General features: G+C 50.5%; 1 protein-coding gene across 7 annotated transcripts in view; it reads left to right on the plus strand.

Annotated features, from left to right (window-relative positions):
- Nucleotides 1-21479, plus strand: part of ELFN1 (extracellular leucine rich repeat and fibronectin type III domain containing 1) — a 282167-nt gene that overhangs the window by 28552 nt on the left and 232136 nt on the right. Inside the window, exon 1 of one of the 7 annotated variants that reach the window (XM_053276164.1) lies at nucleotides 8472-9269. The exons of 5 other annotated variants lie outside the window; for them this stretch is intronic. The gene's annotated coding sequence lies outside the window, so the exon portion shown is untranslated. Of the gene's footprint in view, nucleotides 1-8471; nucleotides 9270-18406; nucleotides 18515-21479 lie in introns of those variants that run through there. One more of the 7 variants, XM_053276167.1, reaches the window with a different exon arrangement.

Raw genomic sequence — 21479 nt, forward strand, 5'->3', positions numbered from 1 at the left:
CCTCGTCAAATGTTTCCTAGACTGCAACCTGTTAACTTTGTCCTAAATAATGCTGCCGTCATCATCATCATCATCATCATCATCATCATCATCATCCCAGATCGGAGTTCTATTTCTTGGTCACACCGGGCTGTGACCAAGAGAGGAACAGAATGTTGGGAACTTGGCTTTTCTGTGACAACAGCGATGGTTTAGAGAAATAATTGGAAGCCTTTCAGATCCCTGTCAAGCCCTCTTCCCAGGTCCTCTTCTCTCCACGTTCCCAATATTGCTGTGAGAAAGGAATTGATTCTCTCTCCCTCTTTCCCTCACTTTTTGCCCCATTCCTCTCCCAAAAGCTTTTAAAGTCAAGTTCAAAAATAAAAAGACAAAGTCCGTCTTCCTTGAAAGGATCTCTTCTACTTTTTTACCCTCACATCGTTGGAGCTAGAGATTAAAACACTCCTTGCTTCAGGGATTAACTTGGAGAGGAAGGAAGGAAGGAAGGAAGGAAGGAAGGAAGGAAGGAAGGAAGGAAGGAAGGAAGGAAGGAAGGAAGGAAGGGGTTGCTCAGTTCTCATTTGTTATGCTTGGCAGTTTCCTCCTGGGAGAGGGTTAAAGACTTTGAAACTGTCTTATCCTCACCTACAGTTTTCAAGTATAAGGCATCCATGCATCTCAGTTTCATGACAGCACAGCCAGTTTCATCAAGAAAGTCTCCATTTCTCACTCACAGGATCAGGATGAATCATAGGGATACCATTGGCTGGTTCACAGGACTCGCCCCACCCTTAGACCGAATGAGACGGCTGCCTCAGGCATTATATTATGGACAACATTAAAGGGCAGATTGTGCTCCATTATTGGATTCATTATAGGGTCACCACCACCACCACCACCACCACCACCACCGAAAAAGGGAATTTTACATCTAATCCTGAGTAATCCATTAGAATGGCCATGCCTAGGTGAGTCCTTGCAGGAAAAAAACAGTGTTCCAACTATGTTGCCTTTGTTGTTCTCTCGTGACTTCTGAGTTGAACGCTTGAAGACTTGCAGCTGAATGAGTGGGCTGACCTCACTGGAGTGTATTGCATTTGAAGTGGCATTGAGTGGATCATAGGAAGCTGCCTTATACAGTGTTAGACCCTTGGTCTATCTTGCTCATCATTGTCTATGCTGACTGACAGTGGCTTTCTCCATGATTGCAGGCAGGAGTTTCTCCCAGCCCTGTCTTGGAGATGCTGCCAGCGAGGGAACTTGGAACCTTCTGCATGCAAACATGCAGGTGCTCTTCCCTGAGCGGCCCCATCCCCCAAGGGGAATAGCTTACCACGCTCACACATGTAGCCTCCCATTCAAATGCAGACCAGGGCAGACCCTGCTTAGCAAAAGGGAGAATTGGTGCTTGCTACCACAAGACTGGTGATATGGAGGCTATTCTAGCTACAAAGTAGGCTGATTTGCACAGTTGTCCGAAAACTGGGTTTAATGTGGGTTATGGACTTGAGTGTGATTGTGTAAACAGCCCAAGGCAGGAATCTCACATTCAGCTTGGGCCATAAACCACCTTGGCTTGGCTTCACACAATCAAACTAAAGTTGGTAACCCACTTTATTGATCGATTTGATTTGATTTATATACCACCCTTCCAGAAATGGCTCAGGGTGGTTTACATGAAACTTCAGATGCTTGTGTGAACCAGGCCATGGTCTTTGGACACTAGGAGTTAGTTCCTCTTGCCCTCCACGTGGGTTTTAACCTGGAAATGTTTGCATTTTGAACAAAACTCGCTTCTGCTGATAACGTGGACAATCAGTTGAGTTGACATGTCTGTGTGTGGCTCGGACATGCTGTTCTCCCCCCTTGTCTTGGTTGGGGGTTCAATGGGGAGTCTATCACACCTTCCCCCCCCTCCAATTCCCCGCAGAATAATAAGATTGGAGAGATAGACTGTCGTCCTCTGCATCTTTTATCCAGAAACTCACCTCTGTCTCTTGACTTGGAGAGGAGAACTGGTCTTATGGTAGCAAGCATGGCTTGTCCCCTTAGCTAAGCAGGGTCCGCCCTGGTTGCATATGAATGGGAGACTAGAAGTGTGAGCACTGCAAGATATTCCCCTCAGGGGATGGAGCCGCTCTGGGAAGAGCATTAGAAGGTTCCAAGTTCCCTCCCTGGCAGCATCTCCAAGAGAGGGCTGAGAGAGATTCCTGCCTGCAAACCTTGGAGAAGCTGCTGCCAGTCTGTGAAGACAATACTGAGCTCGATAGACCAATGGTCTGACTCAGTATATGGCAGCTTCCTATGTTCCTATGTTGACTTCTGAATGCTTGGTGAATGTCCCCAATGATGATTTCCCAGATATTGTTTGACTACAGCTCCTATTACCCCATGTCAAGCTGCCCCCCTCTACCAGTGGACATACAAAATCTCCTTCCATTGAGTCATACCCTTAGTCCAGAGGTTCCCAACCTTGGGCCCCCAGTTGGACTACAACTCCCAACATCCCCTGTCAAACTGCCCTTTCTCCCAGTGGACATAGAAAGCTGCCTCCTGCAGAGTCAAACCCTTAAGCCAAGAGCACCAAGCCTGGGTCCCCAGATGTTGTTGGACCACAGCAGGGAGGATGATGGGAGTTGCAGTCCAACAGCTTCTGGGGACCCAAGGTTGGGAGCCCCTGAGAAAGATCACCACCACTTATACATCTGTATTTATCTGAATCCAAGACTGCGCCCCCCCAATTTATTTGATATTAGGAATAGGGGGTTGTCTTAAATTCAGAGTCCTCTTCCATTTGGGTACATAGGAACATAGGCAGCTGCCATATACTGAGTCAGACCCTTGGTCTATCTAGCTCAGGATTGTCTACCCAGACTGGCAGCGGCTTCTCCAAGGTTACAGGCAGGGGTCTCTCTCAGCCCTGTCTTGGAGATGTCACCAGGGAGGGAACTTGGAACCTTCTGCATGCAAGCTTGCAGATGCTCTTCCCAGAGTGGCCCCATCCCTTAAAGGGAATATCTTACAGTGATCACATGTAGTCTCCCATTCAAATGCAAACTAGAGTGGACGTTGCTTAGCAAAGGGGACAATTCATGCTCCCTACCTAATGGCACACAGCCACCTAATGGCACAGCGGGAAACGACTTGACTAGCAAGCCAGAGGTTGCCGGTTTGAATCCTCGCTGTATGTTTCTCAGACTGTGGGAAACACCTCTATCGGGCAGCAGCGATATAGGAAGATGCTGAGAGGCATCATTTCATAGTGCGTGGGAGGAGGCAATGGTCAACCCCTCCTGTATTCTACCAAAAGAAAACCACAGGGCTCTGTAGTTGCCAAGAGTCAACAGAGACTGGATGGCACACTTTACCTTTACCTAATGGCACAGCGGGGAAGCAACCTGCCAAGAGCAGGAGGCTGTTGGTTCGAATCCCTGCTGGTGTGTTCCCCAGAATATGGGAAACTCCTGCATCGGGCAGCAGTGTTACAGGAAAGTGCCGAAAGGCATCGTCTCACACTGCGCAGGAGAAGGCAATGGTCCACCCCTCCTGTATTCAACCAAGAAAACCACATGGCTCTGTGGCCGGCAGGAGTCAACACCGACTCGACGGCACGTCCAACTACAAGACCAGCTCTCTCTGGTTAATCGGAATGAGCCCTTTAAGCTGCAACCAACACCTGCTGAAGGTGCCTGCTGAAGGTGCAATCTTGCCTGCCTCTATCTTCTGCTCTAGAGCTTTGCTGAAGCCAAGTCAAGGCCGAGCTGTTCTGCTCACCACTGGCTCTTTCCCATCCCGCCCCCCGCTTGTGTTTGGGTTTGGCGCCTCCCTTGCGACGACCACCGTGATATCCTCGTGTCTGTTTCTCTGACAAGCCGCATCCCAGCACAGATCCCGGCTGCCCAAGAAGACCTGGGGGCTAAATTCCCCATAGGCGTCTTCCCTTCTTTTGCCCTCTCTTGTAATTATGGGGCCTTCCGTCGCAACCACCGCATCGATTCCGGGCCCGGGGAATCGCCCCCCTCTCGTTGCTTGGTGCATTTTTCCGCGGCCTGTTTGCACCGTATTAAATATTTAAAAGTTTGCAGTGGTGAATAAAGAGATCATTAATATAAATTGATTCCAATGTTTCAAAGCAGGGGAATGGAGTTGCCATCGCGGTATATAAATGACATCTATTAAAGGAATCTAGAGGGGAAGAAAGCAATGAAGGAGCCATGATTTGGTTATATATATTTTTAGCCCCCAGCATGGTGTCTTTAAGGGAAAGGCAAGCACCCAGCACCCTCGCCATTTCCAGCAAGCCTGTCTTATTTGGGGTCTGGGCCTTTAGGTTGCCCTTCTGGTGAGCAGCACTGCATCAGTGCCGGGCGTTGTACAAAATGTGTCCTCCTAGCTTCCTGGAAACGAATGGTCACTGTGGGTTGATCCCTACGTGCATATGCACCTTTTGAAGGTTCGTGACTGCATGTGGGAACTGACGTCCAAGCATGAACCTGTGACGGCCCCTTCGCACATGCAAGGCATTGGGTATGAATGATGATGCAGTCATCACATGGTGAGCCTGCACGTGTGAACTGTCCCTGTTCTGGGAGGAGACAAGGAAAGGGGTGGGTAGAGAGAAGAATCAGGGATGTAATGTGGACACACACACACACACACCTACTGCTACTATCCTCTGTCATATACTCTGCCTGAGGAGAGCTGGTCTTGTGGTAGCAAGCGTAAATTGTCCCCTTTGCTAAGCAAGGTCTGCCTTGGTTTGCATTTGAATGGGAGACATGTGTGAGCACTATATCGATGGGGCTACTCTGGGAAGAGCATCTGCAGGCTTGCATGCACTGCAGCAGGTCGCAGGTTCCCTCCCTAGCAGCAAGAAAGGACTGAGAGTGACTCCTGCCTGCAGCCTTGGAGAAGCTGCTGCCAGTCTGTGTAGACAATACTAAGCTAGATGGACCAATGGTCTGACTCAGCATATGGCAGCTTCCTCTGGTCCTGTGTGTGTAAGTGTATGAGGTTGGTGAACCTAATCTTTTGGACACAGATTCCAGATCCTTTCTGGGAGTCTTCTTTTTGAGGTAGGGTGAATGTTCACATACAAAAGTGAACATGCCAACGTGCACAGACAAAAGATCGCTCCGTCCCTCAGCACTTGATCTCTGGCTTGGAACTGGATGTGCGAGCACTCCACTGCGAAGCCCTTGAGATGCTGCCGGGTGGTGTGAAAGTTCCCTCTGTGGTTCTTCACATTCACACAGACAGGAGTCAACACTGGATGCTGCCACCGCCCCTGTGATTGATGTGCACGTGTGAACTAGGCAGAAAATTGACTCTTGTTCTCCATTTAAAGGGGGGATGGTTCTCAAAGGAGTCGATGCATTGGTCAATACGATTACACTCTCCTCTGCAGCGCTCCATCATTTCACCAAGCATATTTCTGATGCGGGGAGGAAGGTGATATTTGGGAGAGGCCGAGAGACTTGCCGTCTGTAGTTTGAGGGCACCATGGGGAACAGCAGTAGAAGTGCTCTGGGAGAGACAGGCTTCTCCAGCAGTGTGGAGGAAAGGAAAATATTATTCTGCCAGGTTCATTCGTCTTCAGACAGCTTTACATCCGGCCTCTCGCTTTGCTGGTTTCCCAGAGTGGCGACTGCAGCCAAGGAGGAGGGAAGGCCTCCCCTAAAAACCATGCCCGGAGCACGCTCCACAAATCCCCGAGTTTATGGGGCATGAGACAAGAAGAGACACTTCCGTGGCTGCCTAAGTGGAAGAGAAGGTCGAAGGGCAAGGAGCCCGGCAGGCAGCCTGGTGAAACTGAAAGTAGTTGTCAATTTCTTCTCCCTCCCTCCCTCTCTGGATTTTGGAGCTGGTAGACGTTTGCCTCCTCACACAAATGGCAAAAGGGGCCCTAAAGCTAGCAACCCCAAAGCGCATTTACCTGATGATGGATCAGGCTCCATCATGGCCCTGGGTCTGCCTTTATTCAGGAAGAAATCCCACCAGGGCTGTTGGGGGTTACAGAAGAATTTCCCACTGGGGACAGCCAAGGGTGGGGGGGAAAGGCTGCAGCTGTGTGCAGAAGGTGCGTGTGAGTAACCCCATTGGGATGAATGGGATTTACTTTTGTGTCACCATGCCTCTCACACGATTTGTGTGCACGCATGTCTGACTGGAGGGGGAGGAGAAACAGCTGGTGAGGGGTGCAGAACAGCTGTCGGTGAATAACGGCAAGGGACCCTCGCCCAGATGTCATTCTTGCAGACGGGTTATTGCAGGTGTGGGGCAGGGGCTGGATCCACATACACTGTGCCTGGCCCAGACAATTCTGTTGGCACTTCTGGGTCCCACTGTGTTCAGGGGAGAGGAGTCTCCCAGAATGACAGCCTCAGCTGCTGGAAGGGAGGTCAGGGGAGAGGCGGACGATCGTTTTGCCGTGGGGTGTATCCTGCAGTAGTAACAATCCGTGGTCAAAAGATGTGTTTTATTTATTTATTTAGATCTATGTGGGGACTTGTGTTGAAAAGCCGTGTATAAATAGTCACCGTCTTCGTATCCGTCTTCTGGGTCCGTATTTCTGCGACCCTTTCAGTCCGCGATGCAAGGAGGCACCTTTTTAGTGGTGATTCTCTTTCTTGAGCAATGGGGAGAGCAACTGGCCCTCTCCATCCCCAGCACAGCGTCCCTCCAGTGGCTGTTGCTGGTGCCTCTCTTCTGTTTATTTTTAAAGATTCTTTGAGGATTATAATGGATTGTTTAGCTTATTATTTGGGGATTAGATCGGAATGGCTCCCTTTGGGGACAGGGAACCATTTCATTTATTTATATCTATGTAAACCATTTGGGGAACTTTTGTTGAAAAGCAGCATATAAATATCTGTCCTGTTTGTGCGATGCATGTGGATTCCTGTCCTTCGGAAGCCCCGATGAGGTTGCATTTTTGCATCGAGCTCTTGGTATGTGGTGCTGCTTTGCCAGTCTCTTCCATCACCTTGCTAGTTCCAATGCGAAGTGACGGTTCCAGGAAGGGTGGTAGTTACCTCGGATTAATTACCATCGATTTCTATTAGACTTTGGCCTAATAGAAATCTATTAGATTAGTTTAGTCTATTAGTTCTATTAGACTTTGGCCTTGACTTGTGTATGTTGCTAACCAACTCCAGCTCCTCCATATATCGATTCACTGAATGGATTGTGGTTGGTCTCTGTCGGAGGATAGTCACATCCATTGGTTTGTTTCCTTGACGGAAGGGTTGTGACAGCTTTTGAATTATGGCGCAGCGGGGAAATGACTTGCCTAGCAAGCCAGAGGTTGCTGGTTTGAATCCTCGCTGTATGTTTCTCGGACTGTGGGAAACACCTCTATCGGGCAGCAGCGATACAGGAAGATGCTGAAAGGCATCATCTCATACTGAGCGGGAGGAGGCAATGGTCAACCCCTCCTGTATTCTCCCAAAGACAACCACAGGGCTCTGTGGGCGCCAGGAGCACACTTTGCCATTACCTTTCTCAGGCGGCCTTCTGTGTCACTCCAAGACCCCTTGGAGTGAGATAATGAAGAAGATAGGGAGGGGAGGAGCTGAGGGCCCCTCAGGGGCCCAAGGTCTTTGAACCCATCCGCTCAATTCTAGCTACATTCCAATAAGAAAAGCCGGGCTTCATCTCTGGTACAACAGAATGTGCGGCTGAGAACTGGAGGGGAGGGGAGCAGAAGAAGCCCCCCCCCCCTCCCCAGGTGGCGACCTTAAGAGTGCAGGGTGGCTTTTAAAAAACAACAACATGCAAATTGGAGTTGACCGGATTGCAGATCTGCCTGCATCCCCCTCCTCAAATTTCCGCCAAGCGTGCCCCCTTGGAAAGGGGGGTTGGGAAGGAAGAGCTGTGAGAATATCTGGATTTCTTTGGGAATTGTTCTATGGGCCGGAGATGTGCAAGGAGAGAGAGAGAGAGAGATGAAATCCTTGTATCAACCCCACCCCGTCAACTGAGGCACTAGGAAAAGGGGGGGGGGGGCGCATAAGGGGCAATGTGCATTGCTGTCTGGGCAAGTTATGTCCCACACATGTTAGATTTCTGAAACAGAAATGGAAACTACTCGCTTGGGGGTGGGGGGGGAATTGCCCCCACTTGCACACACACACACACCCAGTCACCCTTGGTCCACGTTTGCTCTATTTGGGGCGTTCACACGCCTGGTGAGACAATTCGTTGTTTCCTTCCAGTTTCCGTTGGGGCCGGGGAGGGGGGAGCAGGGGAAAGTGGCAGCCCCAAAGACGCGGCCCGCTCGCCTCTTTCTCCTCCGCACGTCTAGATTTCCATCTCCCTTCCGTATCTCTGGCCCGGCGTCAGCTCCTTTGTATGCTGTGTCTGAATTGGGCAGCTGCTTTTGTGGAGAGGAGCGGAGATCGTGCTGCGGATACAGAGAGCCAAGAAGCCGCGGGGTGGGAAGGGGGGCGAGCGAGGGTGGAGGGGGGGGGGGGCCGAGGGAGGGAGCCAGCCACAGAGAGTGAGGGGCAGAGCCTCAGCTCCGGATCTGGCGAGTGGTGGCCGGGGAAGCTGGACCCGGCTCCCAGAGCACGCCTCCCTTGCGAGGTAGGCACCTTCCAGAGAGAAGGCGCTGGGCGGAGAAGCGGCCAGCCGAACCCTACTGACGCCCCAAGGGGGTTCCTTGCGAGCAAAAGTGCCACGCGTGGACAGGCGCGCAGCCAGCCCCATCTTCGGCGGGTTTACTCGGAAGGAAGCCCCGCTTCGGCTGCGATCCTCCGCTAGGATCCCCATTGGACGGCGCAGAGGTTTACTAGTGAGGAAACGTGCCTCGGATCGGGTCCCTCGGGGGTGATCGCTGCAGGGCCGCCCTAGGGAGGGGGAGAGAGAGAGAGAGAGAGAGAGAGGTGTTTTGGAGAGTGCCCGACTCCGGAGATCAGAGGCAGCGGTGATGGGCGCGGCATAAGATGCTGAGGGGAAGGGCGGCGCCGATCCTCTAGCAGCTCTCCCACTGCTGCCTCCTCCTCGCTTTGGGGGGTGGCCGGGCACCCGTCGCCTCCTCTAGGCTGGTTCCTCGTTGCCCGCCCCCTCGGAGCTCGGGAGGAATCGGGGCTGAGGACCGGCGGCGGACGATCGACGGCGACAGAGAGCCGCGGACTAGAGGCTGCTTCCTCCTCTCTATCGAGACCGCCCCCTCCCCCAGTGAGGCTGCCGGCTGGGAGAGGAGACAGGCTGCCATCCGGTCCAAGAGGGAGAACCAGTGCAACCTTGCCTAGCTAGCCCGCTGTCTGTCCGGCTACGCCCGCAGAGAGGTAAGGAGGAGGGATATCCGAGACCGTCGGAACTCCCGGCGGCGTCTCGACCCGTACCTAGAGAGCCTGCGATGGAGGGTGGGAACTGAAAGGGCGGGGGTTCAGGACAAAACAGCCAGGCTCGAAATACCGACAGCCCGATGCGTCTGCAGCTTAGAACTGTATTGTAAAATGGATGGGTAATTCTCAACCCTTGGTGTAGTTGGACTACAACTCCCATAATCCCGGGCCAGCATGGTGGCAGGGGATGGCGGGAGTTGGTCGTCCCGCGGAATCTGGGGGCCCAAGGTTGAGACCCCTGGGCTCTGAACTTGACACCGCTTCCTATGTCCCCCGGGAAACGGGAAGTTCGGAGGAGGAGGAGGAGGAGAGCTGGTCTTGTAGCGAGCATGAATTGTCCCCTTTCCTAAGCAGGGCCTGCCTTGGCTTGCCGTTGGATGGGCAACTACATGTGAGCCCTCTTAAGATAGTCCCCAGCTCTGTGGGGAAGTCTCAGCAACCCATGCTTGCAGGCAGGAGGGTCCCAGGTTGGCTCCATGGCGGAGTTCTCGCCAGGGAAGGCCGGGAGAGAGACTCCTGCCAAAGCCCTGGGAGAGCTGCTGCCAGTCAGAGTCGACAGTACTGAGCTAGAGGGACTCAGTATGAGGCAACGTCCTATGGGCTCCAACACTGTCTTGCCTGCAAGGTTGCTTTGCTTCCAGGGAAAGCGCTGCCAATCGTGTTCTTTTCATGAAGCTGGGCCCTTCCAAGAAGGGGACTCATTCAGTGCAGCTGCTCCGGGCACCTTGCACCAAACCCTTACAGGAATGGGAGGCAGGGCTGGAAATCGCCCTGGGATGGAGCCAGAGTGGAAATCCCCTTCAGTCTGCAGAAGCTGCTGGCATGGAGCGGCTGGGAAGCGGAATCCTTGACTGAGAGAAGACGGGAAAGCGAGGAGGGCGGAGAAAGAGCTGCGCCCACCCAGGGGGCATATACACTGTCTGTCTCAGACCTGCTAGTGCACACATCGGTACATCTATATGTACTGTCGCAGCGACCTTCCATGGAGCCCGTGGCCGGATCGGAACATAGGAAGCTGCCATATACCGAGTCGGACCACTGGTCCATCTAGTCTACCCGGACTGGCAGCGGCTTCTCCAAGAGGGCAGGCAGGAGTCTCTCCCAGCCCTATCTCGGAGATGCCCGGGAGGGAACTGGGCGCCTTCTGCATGCCAGAGTGGCCCTAGCCCTTCAGGGGAATATCTCAGTAAGAAATTGCCGGGCAGTGCTCACATGTTGCCACCCATTCAAATGCAAACCAGGGCGGACCCTGCTTAGCAAAGGGGTCCGCCCTCCTCACTTTCCCGTCTTCAAGCCAGGCTTGCTGCCACAAGACCGGCTCTCTCCTCCCGTCATGCTGGCAGGGCCCTTCCCTTCCCGCGATTCCCCCTCCCACCTCAGTTGGCTTTTCCAGCAATGCTTCCAAAGAGACCATTCCCGGCTTGGCTTTTCCCTGAAGTGCTGCGCTCAGCTTGGCAGCGGAGGGTTCTTCTTCTGGCGGAAGCTTCTTCTGGGCCAAGGGGCGGGGGCGCTTTTGACGCCTGGGGCAGACCTGGAACTATAAACCTGGGGGTGGGGGGGGCGGAGGAGGGAGACCCACACTTGCTCCTCTGTGCTCTCTGTGTGTGTGTGTGTGTGTGTGTGTCCCCCATTCGGTTCCGTTCGATCCTTTGCAGCGCGAAAAGACCCTGGGAGGCAAATAGGTACCGGGGCGCAAACTAGGATGAAGGGCGGAGGAAAGAAAGAGGGGTCCCTTCCCTGGCCCTTATCAGAGTCTTCTTGGATCCAGCGCGCCGGGTCCATTGAGCCCAGTATCCAGCTCCCAGCAGCGGCAAAACAGATTTTCTCTCCCCCACCCCACACACACACACACACCCCACCAAGAAATCCACAAACCAGGGGTGCAGACAGAGCCAGGGAACGCTTGAGGAGCAATCCCACACTTCAAATGTTTTGCGGGGAGAGAAGAGACATCTTGGTGAGGGGGAGAGATGGGTTATTAGGTCTGGGAGGGGAAGCCCAGTAAAATGAGGGGGGGGGACTCTTCAAATGCTTAGCCGGGGGTTTCTGCACCCCTGCTATATGCAGCTCCTGAGGGCAGTCACTGCCCCCGCCTTTCTCAGTTGCGGGCTGCCCGCGCAGTGGCAAGGCGTTCCGAAGGCCTCTGCTTAAATTAAGCGGGAGGGGGAAGGCGCGGTGAGTTCCGCCCTGGATTCGGCTAGCGCCCCGCAAACCAGGGCAAGAACGCCAGGCAGAGAAACAAGCTGCCCATCTCCTCCCTCCCCCGCCGCCATCTACCTGCCCCCCCCCCACAACCCCAGTCAAGTTGTTTTTCTCCGAAATGCAAAATGTCATTAGCTCGCTGAATCGAAGAGCGCAGCGTGGGGCTCCCCCAGGCTGCCCACGGCATTGATTTGGGCTTGGAGCGGACCGCATCTTCATGAAACTCTAGGGGGCGAGGAGGGGGGGGGTCTCACCCCCCCCCCCCCGCCCCGCCTCCGTCTCTGCGCTGCAGGCAGGCTGGTGGTCTGCCGAAGCGGGGGAGGGCAGGCAAAGAGTGGAGAGAGGCTTCTCGGCGGTGCCGTTTCGGAGGCGTCTTTCTCTGCATCTTCTTGGGCTGCCTGTGCACACGGGCCAATTCGAATCCTTGCGGATCCGAACCGTCGCCACAGCGCCCCAAGAACCTGTCCTCAGAGATCCCTCAACCCGGATCCCGGACTCTTTAACACAGGAGCTGTTCCCAACCGGGGTCCCCAGATGTTGCTGGCCTACAACCTTGTGGCTGTGGATGATGGGAGTTGTAGTCCAACATCTTGGGTGGGGAGCCAAGCTGGAAAACCGCGCTTTAATAAACAGATAGCTCAGAGATCATCTTGCGCTCTCCACCATGGTGGCTTCTGTTCAAGAGACAGGAGCGAGCCTGACCAGCGCTTTTGACAGTGCGTTGGTCTTGGGCAGCGAATGGGGAGGGGGGGGCGGTTTGTTATCGCTCCCTCTTCTTCCAGCTCTAGAGTGGGATGCCCAGATTTAATTTCTCTGCTTTGCACCTTGAGGCCCTAATTCCAATCCCTGACGTTGCCAGGTGTTTGGTTTTTTTGGTGGGGTGGGGGGGCACATGGGCGCTTGCAGGACATTTCCCAAGGTGGGCAAAGCCAGAAATCTGGGTCTGTGCGCCCTCTTGAATTAAATGGGAACTAACTAGCTCAATGGGTGTGGGGGGCTGTGCCCTCTTGCTCCCCCCACACCAAAGTGCCAATGGCAGACACTTCTAATGAGCAGTAGACAGACACTTCTAGTGAGATTGCCCAATAGTCTGATTGAGCAGAAGGCAGCTTCAAAAGAGGGGTCTTTCAAACATTCTTCTTCTTATTCTTATTCTTAACATTTATATCCCACTCTTCCTCCAAGGAGCCCAAAGCGGTGTGCATAGTTATGTTTATCCTCACAACAGCCCTATGAGGTAGGTTAGGCTGAGAGATATGGGATTGGCCCAGAGTCACCCAGTGAGTTTCATGGCTCAACGGGGATTTGAACTCAGGTCTCGCTGATCCTAGTCCAACACTCTACCCACTACACCACAGTGGCTCCCTTCGGAATGTCTCTCCAGATTTTGACTTCCAAGAGGCCTCAACTTGCTTCTGAAGTGGAAGTGATGTGTTAGGTCTTCTCTGTTGAGAGCTCCATGGCTTGGAGTGGGAGGACTTGTGCTGGAAGGACCTGCGTTCCAAACCTGCTAGCCTTCAAGCTTACTGAGTTTCTTTGGGCCATCTACATCTTTCCCTCAGGATTAGGTCAGCATCATTATCTTGAAGGGTGGTTGTGAGTTAAAATAGGAGAGAACCACATGGGACATAGGAAGCTGCTATTTACTGAGTCTGACCCTTGGTCCATCTAGCTCAATGTTCTCTTCACAGACTGGCAGCAGCTTCTCCAAGGTTGCAGGCAAGAGTCTCTCTCAGCCCTATCTGGGACCTTCTGCTTGCAAAACAGATGCTTTACCACTTAGCTATGGTGAGCCACCCTGGGTAACTTGAAGGAATCATGGGACTGACGCTATATATTTCTGGATTGTGCTTGTAACAATAATATTTCTGAGTTTTGTGCAAAGCTTTGCAGGAGTAGTAACTTTATTTTGGCATATGGCCAGGGAGTGGTGGTGAGGGGGGAGACAGTCAACAGTATACATGTCTGATAACCTAAAATTAACATAAAATAAAAACGTCCACTGGTCCATCATAACCAACTCAATTATAGTCTCCAACTGATCAGTAATTTCCAACTTAAACGTATCTTGTCCGATCTTACAAACTGCGGCACGAAAATTTGCAACCTTAGCATATGTTTCCAAATTTAGACCAGAAAGTAACACGGTAATGTAAGAAGCTTCAGAACATCCAGGATATAAAGCTATAAATGGAACGATAAGTGAGCGACCCTCGTAATTCTCTGTAAAAGGGACAGTCCAAAAGTACATTCTTAGCTGTGCATTGTGGTCATCATGCTTTTCGGTTCTGATGGTTGTCATGTCTTTTCCTTTTCACCCCAGCCCACATCTCCAATGTGCTTGATCAAAACACTATCCCCCCCCCCAAAAAACCCACCCATAAACAATTTTTTTAATTAAAAAAGCCGTTATGCAAACAGTTGCATCGAGATTCTTTTCTACAGCTCTTTTTACCCCGACGTGTAAGACACGTTGTAACGTGTCGTCACTGTGCGTAAAGAAAAACTGTGCAGGAGCACAAAAAGAGCCTTGTGCACAGAACCCCCTCACAATGGCTCTTCAGAAGTGTTTCAGCAATGCGGATCAAGGCAAGGAGCCAAACGCTATAGTCAAGCTACAGTTCCAGCATCCGTTTTAGGAATGTTTTCTAGGGAATTTCAATTCAGGAGTGAAATGCAGGATGAGAAAAATCAGAGGAGGGACATATATATTTTATGGGGGGAAACCTGTCCTCTGGCAGAGAAATGGGAGTAGAGGTGCTAGCAGAAGCTAGAATTAAAAGGCTGATGAAAGGTCATCTCAGCAGTCTGCCCTGCCCTTTCACCTGTACCTTTAACAGCGGGTTAAAACTCAAAACTGTAGCACTTCATGTTTTTCCTGTCCCTTGATCTTAATGTCAGGAAAAGCTCCACCTGCTACAATTCTAGATGCCAAGCTTTTGTTAAAGGCACAATATCAGCTTTTTTTTTTTTTCCTTTTTAAGAGACAACCCTGCACTTCTTAGGGATCTGTCATCTCCATAAACTAGCAAGCATGAATTGTCCCCTTTGCTAAGCAGGATCTGCCCTGGTCTGCATTTGAATGGGAGATTCCATGTGAGCACAGTAAGAAATAGTTCAGGGGAAGAATATCTGCCTGTTTGCATACAGAAGGTTCCAAATTCCCTCCCTGGCCTCTCCAAGATAGGGCTGAGAGAGACTCCTGCCTTGGAGAGCTGCTGCCAATCTGTGCAAACAATACAGAGCTAGATGGATCAGTGGTCTCAGTATATGGCAGCTTCCTATGTTCCTATAGGCACACATTATTATCTCTTTTTTTCCCCAGTCCAAGAAATTCTGACTTTGAATCACACTGAATTGCACACAGCTCCCTTCGCTCCTCATAGCCTTGACTGAATTAGGACTTGAATTTATTTCCCTCTTCTCTCTCTCTCTCTCCCGCCTTTGAGAGTCGGCCAGATTAGATTGTGGATTTGGCTAGTTGCAAGAAGCACCAAAGAGGAAAATATCATGTAAGAACCCCTGGAGGGAATGGAGATCAGGCCTCAGATAAGAGTTTGTTCTCCCATCTCTGGTTGAGAAATCCTGTTTGATCATTAGGAGGAACAAGATCTGAGGCCTCCCCCGAAGGAAAGATTAACTCGGAAAGGTCAGGCTTTGGGGTTGTTCTCTGTGTGATCATGGAAGGGGGGAGTTGTTTGTACAAATTATTTATTTTGGCTTCGGCAAAGGAGGCTGAGGTGCACCACGCTGCTAAAGCAACTAAAGATGTCATCCTTGCCATGCGTCAGAGGGGGATAAATCCCACTGAATGCACAAGGACTTGCTTTGGTGTAATTGGACTGCAATTCTATGCATGCTTATGTCTAGCCTGGATGTTATGTGCAAACCTCTACTGTATTTACCCGAATAGAAGGCGACTCTGAATGTAAGACGATGCCTTAAAAGACAAAGGCGGTTATCTGTATTTACCCAAAAGAAAGAGGAACTGGAATCTAAGATGACCCCCCACCACACACACACACACACACACACACACACACACACACACACACACACACTATTTAACAGGAAAGAACTGGGAAAAACCGATCATCTTAGATTTGGGTAAATATGGTAATTTCTGGTGCTGATACAGAGGCTAGGTTCTGATTCCCAGCATGGTGTAGGGCCTGCTCAAGTTAGCCCCCCCAGCTGTTTTTGGACTACAACTCCCATAATCCCCAGCCACACTGGCCAATAGCCAGGGATTATGGGAGCTGTAGGCCAATATCTGCAGGAGGACCAAAGTTGGGCAGCCCCGGTGTAGGGGTTAGAGTGCTGTACTAGGATCAGGAAGACCTGACTTCAGATCCTCATTCAGCCATGAAACTCTCTGGATGTCTCGGGCCAGTCATTTATCTCTCAGCTTAAAATACCTCACAGGGTTGTTGTTGTGAGGATAAACATAGCATACACTGCCCTGGGCTCCTTGAAGGAAAAGCAGGATATAAATGTAAAAGTAAAGACTTACTGGGCTGTGTTTGCCTTGACTTGGATTTGATTGATTGATTGATGAAGTGCCGTCAAGTCGGTGTCTACTCTTAGCGACCACATCGATAGATTCTCTCCAGGATGGTCTGTCTTCAACTTGGCCTTTCAGGTCTCTCGGTGGTGCATTCATTGCTGTTGTGATTGAGTCCATCCCCAAGTCCTGCTATGCTGCCTCATCGGTGTGTGTGTGTGTGTGGGGGGGGTGTTCCTGGGAGGTATACTCCCAGTAGGGTCACCCAAAGCGCGAAGGTCATCCCAGATGACCAGCTAAAGCAAGCAGGCACCTATATTGGGTAGCAGCGATATAGGAAGATGCTGGAGTCAGATGATCACTTCAGTGACAACGACAAAGGCATCATTTCATACTGCGCGGGAGAAGGCAATGGGAAACCACTCCTGTATTTTATCAAGAAAACCACATGGATAGGCAAGATAGAATGATTGTCAATGTAGTGCCAGATGATGGGCCCCTCAGGTCAAATGGTACTCAACATGCTACTTAGGAAGAGCTGAGGATCTCTGAGTACTGATGGTGTTTATGACGCAGTTAGATGAAAGCCTTTTGGGCATCTAGTGGCTGATGTTGCCAGGCAGGAAAAGAGAATCCGAAGCTGCAAAGGCAGAACTTTAGATACATGTATCTAAAACAACAGCTTCTCCATTATGAAATCTGAGGCAAAGTGGAATACGTTTAGCCAAGTAGGGTTGCCAACTTATTTTCTGGTTTTTGCGATTGTACCTTCTTAACAGCAGCCTGAGACACAGGAAATGAAGCAAGCGGACCTTTGGTAACTGCATGCTCTCCATGCCAGAAAAAGCTTTGCCTACTAAATGTCAGGTTGATGTTAAAGGCACAAGAGCAAGACTGGGGGAAAACTTGGCAACCTTGCTGTGGGTCCATGTACCTAGAAGAGGAGGTGATCTCTTTATGTTTCAATATTGTCATTATGAATACCACTTTTCAACAAAAAGTACTCAAAGCGGTTTTTATAGAGGGAAAAAGAATAATATGGGCATGTTTGTGGTTCGAGGCAGGATTTTCAATAATTTGATTCAAGCATTTTAGCTTGTAGGCAAAGAAGTGTAGAGTGTGTTATTTGATGGGAGAAGGAGAGCTGGTCTTGTGGTAAAAGGTAAAGTGTGCCATCAAGTCGATTTTGACTCCTGGAGCTCACAGAGCCCTGTGGTTGTCTTTGGTAGAATACAGGAGCAGTTTACCATTGCCTCCTCCTGCACAGTGTGAGATGATGCCTTTCAGCATCTTCCTATATTGCTGCTGCCCGATATAGTACCAGCAGGGATTCAAACCGGCAACCTTCTCCTGGTTAAGCATTTCCCCGCTGTGCCACATAAGGCGATAGCAAGCATAAATTATCTCCTTTGCTAAGCAGGGTCTGCCTTGGTTTGAATTTGGATGGGATACTACAGATATTTCCCTTAGGAGATGGGGATCATATCTCAATGGAAAAGCACTTGCTTGCATATGGAGGATCCTGGTCCACTCCCTGGCATCTCCAGGTTGGGCTGCGAGAGTCTCCTGCCTGAAATCCTGGAGAGCTGCTGCCAGTCAGTGTCCAGTCCTGCTCAACTTTGCCCCCCCCCCAGCTGTTTTTGGACTGCAACTCCCATAATGCCCAGCCATAGTGGCCAATAGCCAGGGATTATGGAAGTTGTAGGCCAACATCTGCAGGAGGGCTGAAGTTGAGCAGGCCTGAAAACAAAATGGACCAATGATCTGACAACTTTCTGATGTTCCTAAGTGGCAGGGGATTGAGATGTCACCTGAATGCCAAGGAAGTCTTCAAGTGAACCCACCAGAATTGCCTTTGAGTGACAGGAGAAATGGAGGTGTGTTTAAGAGTGTCAGGGAGAGAAAGAAGGTTGCTGGCATGAACTGAATTTTGCAGGAGATCAACCTTCAGTTTATCCCGACTTCATTCAGCTTGTGAGAGATCACACTTCAGCCAAGAACCCAGTTGGAGACAGATGTCAGGGAGAATGCTGGATGGGTGACTCATCAGCTTCAGAGAAGGAGCAGCTGGGAGCGGCTTGAATGAGCTCAGCAAGCCCAAGAAATGTAGGCCAAAAAAAAGAGGGGATGCTCCGGATGGGACCCTTGCTGCAGAAAATAGGAAGTGGTCCCCTGAAGCCTTGGATGGCTTTCTGGGAAAAGATGACACAACTTTAAAAAGAAACTCTGAATTCACAGCTGTACAGGTGACCCTGCAAAGTTGCACAGGTGACTGCAGTAAGTGATTGCAGTGTGGAAGAAACACACCTGAAGCCGGGATCTGATGAAGGCCTTTCCCAGCAAGGCAACAACAATGCCTCCTAGCTGTTTCCAGACACAACTCAAAAGCTGTCCACCCCGAGGACTGCTATCATTCATACAAGCCTGCCTGAGAACGGGGTTCTGCGTTGGAGGTCGTTGTGGGCATCTGGCCTCAGAGGTGAGGTGGGGGGCAAGCAGGGAAAGGATCTTTTTAGGTGCCCCCATGCCGCCTGTGACATACCCTCCCCAAAGAGCTGTGTCTGGCTCCTTCCTGGCTGATCGTCAGGAGAGCTGAGCTTTTCAAGAGAGTTGGTCTTGTGGTAGCAAGCATGACATATCCCCCTAGTTAAGCAGGGTCTACCCTGGTTGCATTTGAATGGGAGACCATATGTGAGCACCATAAGGTATTCCCCTCAGGGGATGAAGCTGCTCTGGGAAGAGCATCTAGGTTCCAAGTTCCCTTCCTGGCAGCATCTCCAAGATAGGACTGAGAGAGATTCCTGCCTGCAACCTTGGACAAGCCGCTGCCAGTCTGTGAAGACAATACTGAGCTAGATAGACCAATGGTCTGACTCAGTATATGGCAGCGTCCTATATTCCTATGTTCACTAGATCAACTCTTCTTTCATTCACGTGGGCCTTCCATTGGCTTTCTTGTTAGGTGCTGAGGTTTTTTCCTATTGAGTGGCTTTATTCTACTTCTGGGTTGCATATTTTCTCGTTGTACTCCTTTTTTTTTTAAAGTATGTTTTAGTTTTAAAGTGTTTTTGTTAAATTGGGTGTGTTTAAAACAACAAAACCACTATGTTGCCTGCTTTGGGAGCTTTGTGTTCCAAACTGAGAAGAGCTAAAAATATCTAAGTGGATGAAAGCCTGCTTCTGGGCATTTTACTCCTGTCTGTGCCTTGGGGAAAGGCGTTGCTCAGTAGAAGAGAGCTGGTGTAGTCCCAGATGCAATCCTGGGCAGCGTCCCCAGGTAGGCCTGGGAAAGACCCTTCTCTGAAACGAAGGAGAGTTGCTGCCAGTCAGTGTAGACTAGCCTGTGATACTCCAGAGGTTGTTGAACTACAACTCCCATCATCCCCAGCTACAATTCATTGTAGCTGGGGGTGGTAGGGGTTGCAGTTCAGCAACATCTGGATTACCACAGGTCAGGAACCCCTGATTTTGACTTTTATGGTGCTAGATGTTACAGTGATTTGACTAGGAATAAGGAACATAGGAAGCTGCCGTATACCGAGTCAGACCCTTGGTCCATCTAGCTCAGTATTGTCTGCACAGACTGGCAGCGGCTTCTCCAAGGCTGCAGGCAGGAGTCTCTCTCAGCCCTATCTTGGAGATGCTGCCAGGGAGGGAACCTGGAACCTTCTGCATGCATCTTCCCAGAGCAGCCCCATCCCCTCAGGGGAGTATCTTACAGTGCTCACCCATGCTTTCTCCCATTCAAATGCAAACCAGGATGGATCCTGCTTAGCAGGATAATTTATGCCTGTGCTACCACAAGAGCAGTGTTGGTTTTCTTGGTTCCACAGCTGAACAACTCCTTCTCTGCAACCACACTTAGGTTGATGCCAGGGGTGCTGAGGTCTTCAGTGGGTTACCTGAGTAGGCAAGCAAAATCATGTAGGATAGGGGGTCCCAGTCTTGGATTCCCAGATGGTTTTGGACGACGCCATCTACAACAACCCACCCCATTGTGGCTGGGCATGATGGGAGTTGTAGTCCAAAACCATCTGGAAACCCAAGCGGTGGTTTATGAGATGCAAGGCCCTCAGTCCTGGTTTCAGTATCCCCAAGCACTTTATGGTGAATAACGGGGTCTAGATGAACTACTTCTGGACCATTGGAGTTGCTTCTTTGCCATCCAGAGACACTTACCTTGATCATGATTCAAACACTTTACGTTTTCCCTGACGCACACTGTTGCTCAAGGCAACTTATAATAAAATGTGACAAAATTCAACACACACATAACAGCAGGGAGACAAACAAACAGAAGTAATTGTAAGCAGTGGAACAGAGGCGAAAATGGCTTAAACTGGAAAACTGATGAGATCCAGATTTCAGATGCAGAGGAGGGCTTTCACGCTCTGAAAAAGTGATCAGGAAGCCTGCCTCTGAGAAGGCAGACCAAAGACCAAGAAGCCAGACCTGAAAATTGTTCTTTTCCTAATCCCCACAAATCAAATCTGTGTTGGAGCAAGGCACTTCGGGAGAAACAAAGGACCATGCCAATTGGCATGGGTTTTGAAGGTCGATACATTTAAATCTGAGGACAGGGGTTCTGAACCTGGGGTCCCCAGATGTTATTGGACTACAACTCCGATGAAACTCCCGTGAACTCTAGCTGTTGGCCATTGTAGCTGGGAGTTGTAGTCTGACCACCACTAGGGACTGTTAATGATATTGGGATGTGCCTGTTACCTCTTGTGAACCCTTTGGGGACAGGGATCCATCTTATTTATTTATTATTTTTCTATGTAAACCTCTTTGGAAATCTTTGCTGAAAAGTGGTATATAAATATTTGCTGCTTATTACTTCCTGCGAAGGTGATAAGCTTGAACTGATACAATGTGCCAGCATAGGGAGAGAGCATTTGTCTAGTTCTTTAGAAGAATTGTGCTTAATTAATTCGTGTCTACTCCAGCTTCCTGGAGTAGAACAGAACTATCTATCTATCTATCGTATCTATCTATAGTATCTATCTATCCTATATGCCACAATAGAACATCATCTTAAATTATGTTAAAAAAGATTTTGTAAATTGTGGACGATGCAAGTCATTTAATGGTTCTAGAGCAGGGGTGGGGAACCTTGGCCCTCCAGCTGTTTTTGGACTACAACTCCTATCATCCCCAGCCACAGAGGCCAATTGTCAGGGATTATGGGAATTGTAGGCCAACATCTGCAGGAGGGCCAAGGTTCCCCACCCCGTACTAGAGAAAGACCTGCTGTTCTGGTAGCTCCAGGCCTTAACACTCACATCGATTTTGGAGGATGAAGCCAACTGAAGGAAGCCCGGGTGGGTGCGTGGCTGGGGGAGTCTGTCATGTGACTTGCCTCGGGGGGGGCCTGAAGGCAGTGGGCCCCCAGACAACTGTCTCCCCTTGCCCAGTTATAGTTACGCCCCTGGGTTTTGGAG

Source organism: Hemicordylus capensis, chromosome 13 (genome assembly GCF_027244095.1).
Source record: "Hemicordylus capensis ecotype Gifberg chromosome 13, rHemCap1.1.pri, whole genome shotgun sequence".
Taxonomy (NCBI): Eukaryota; Metazoa; Chordata; class Lepidosauria; order Squamata; family Cordylidae; genus Hemicordylus; species Hemicordylus capensis.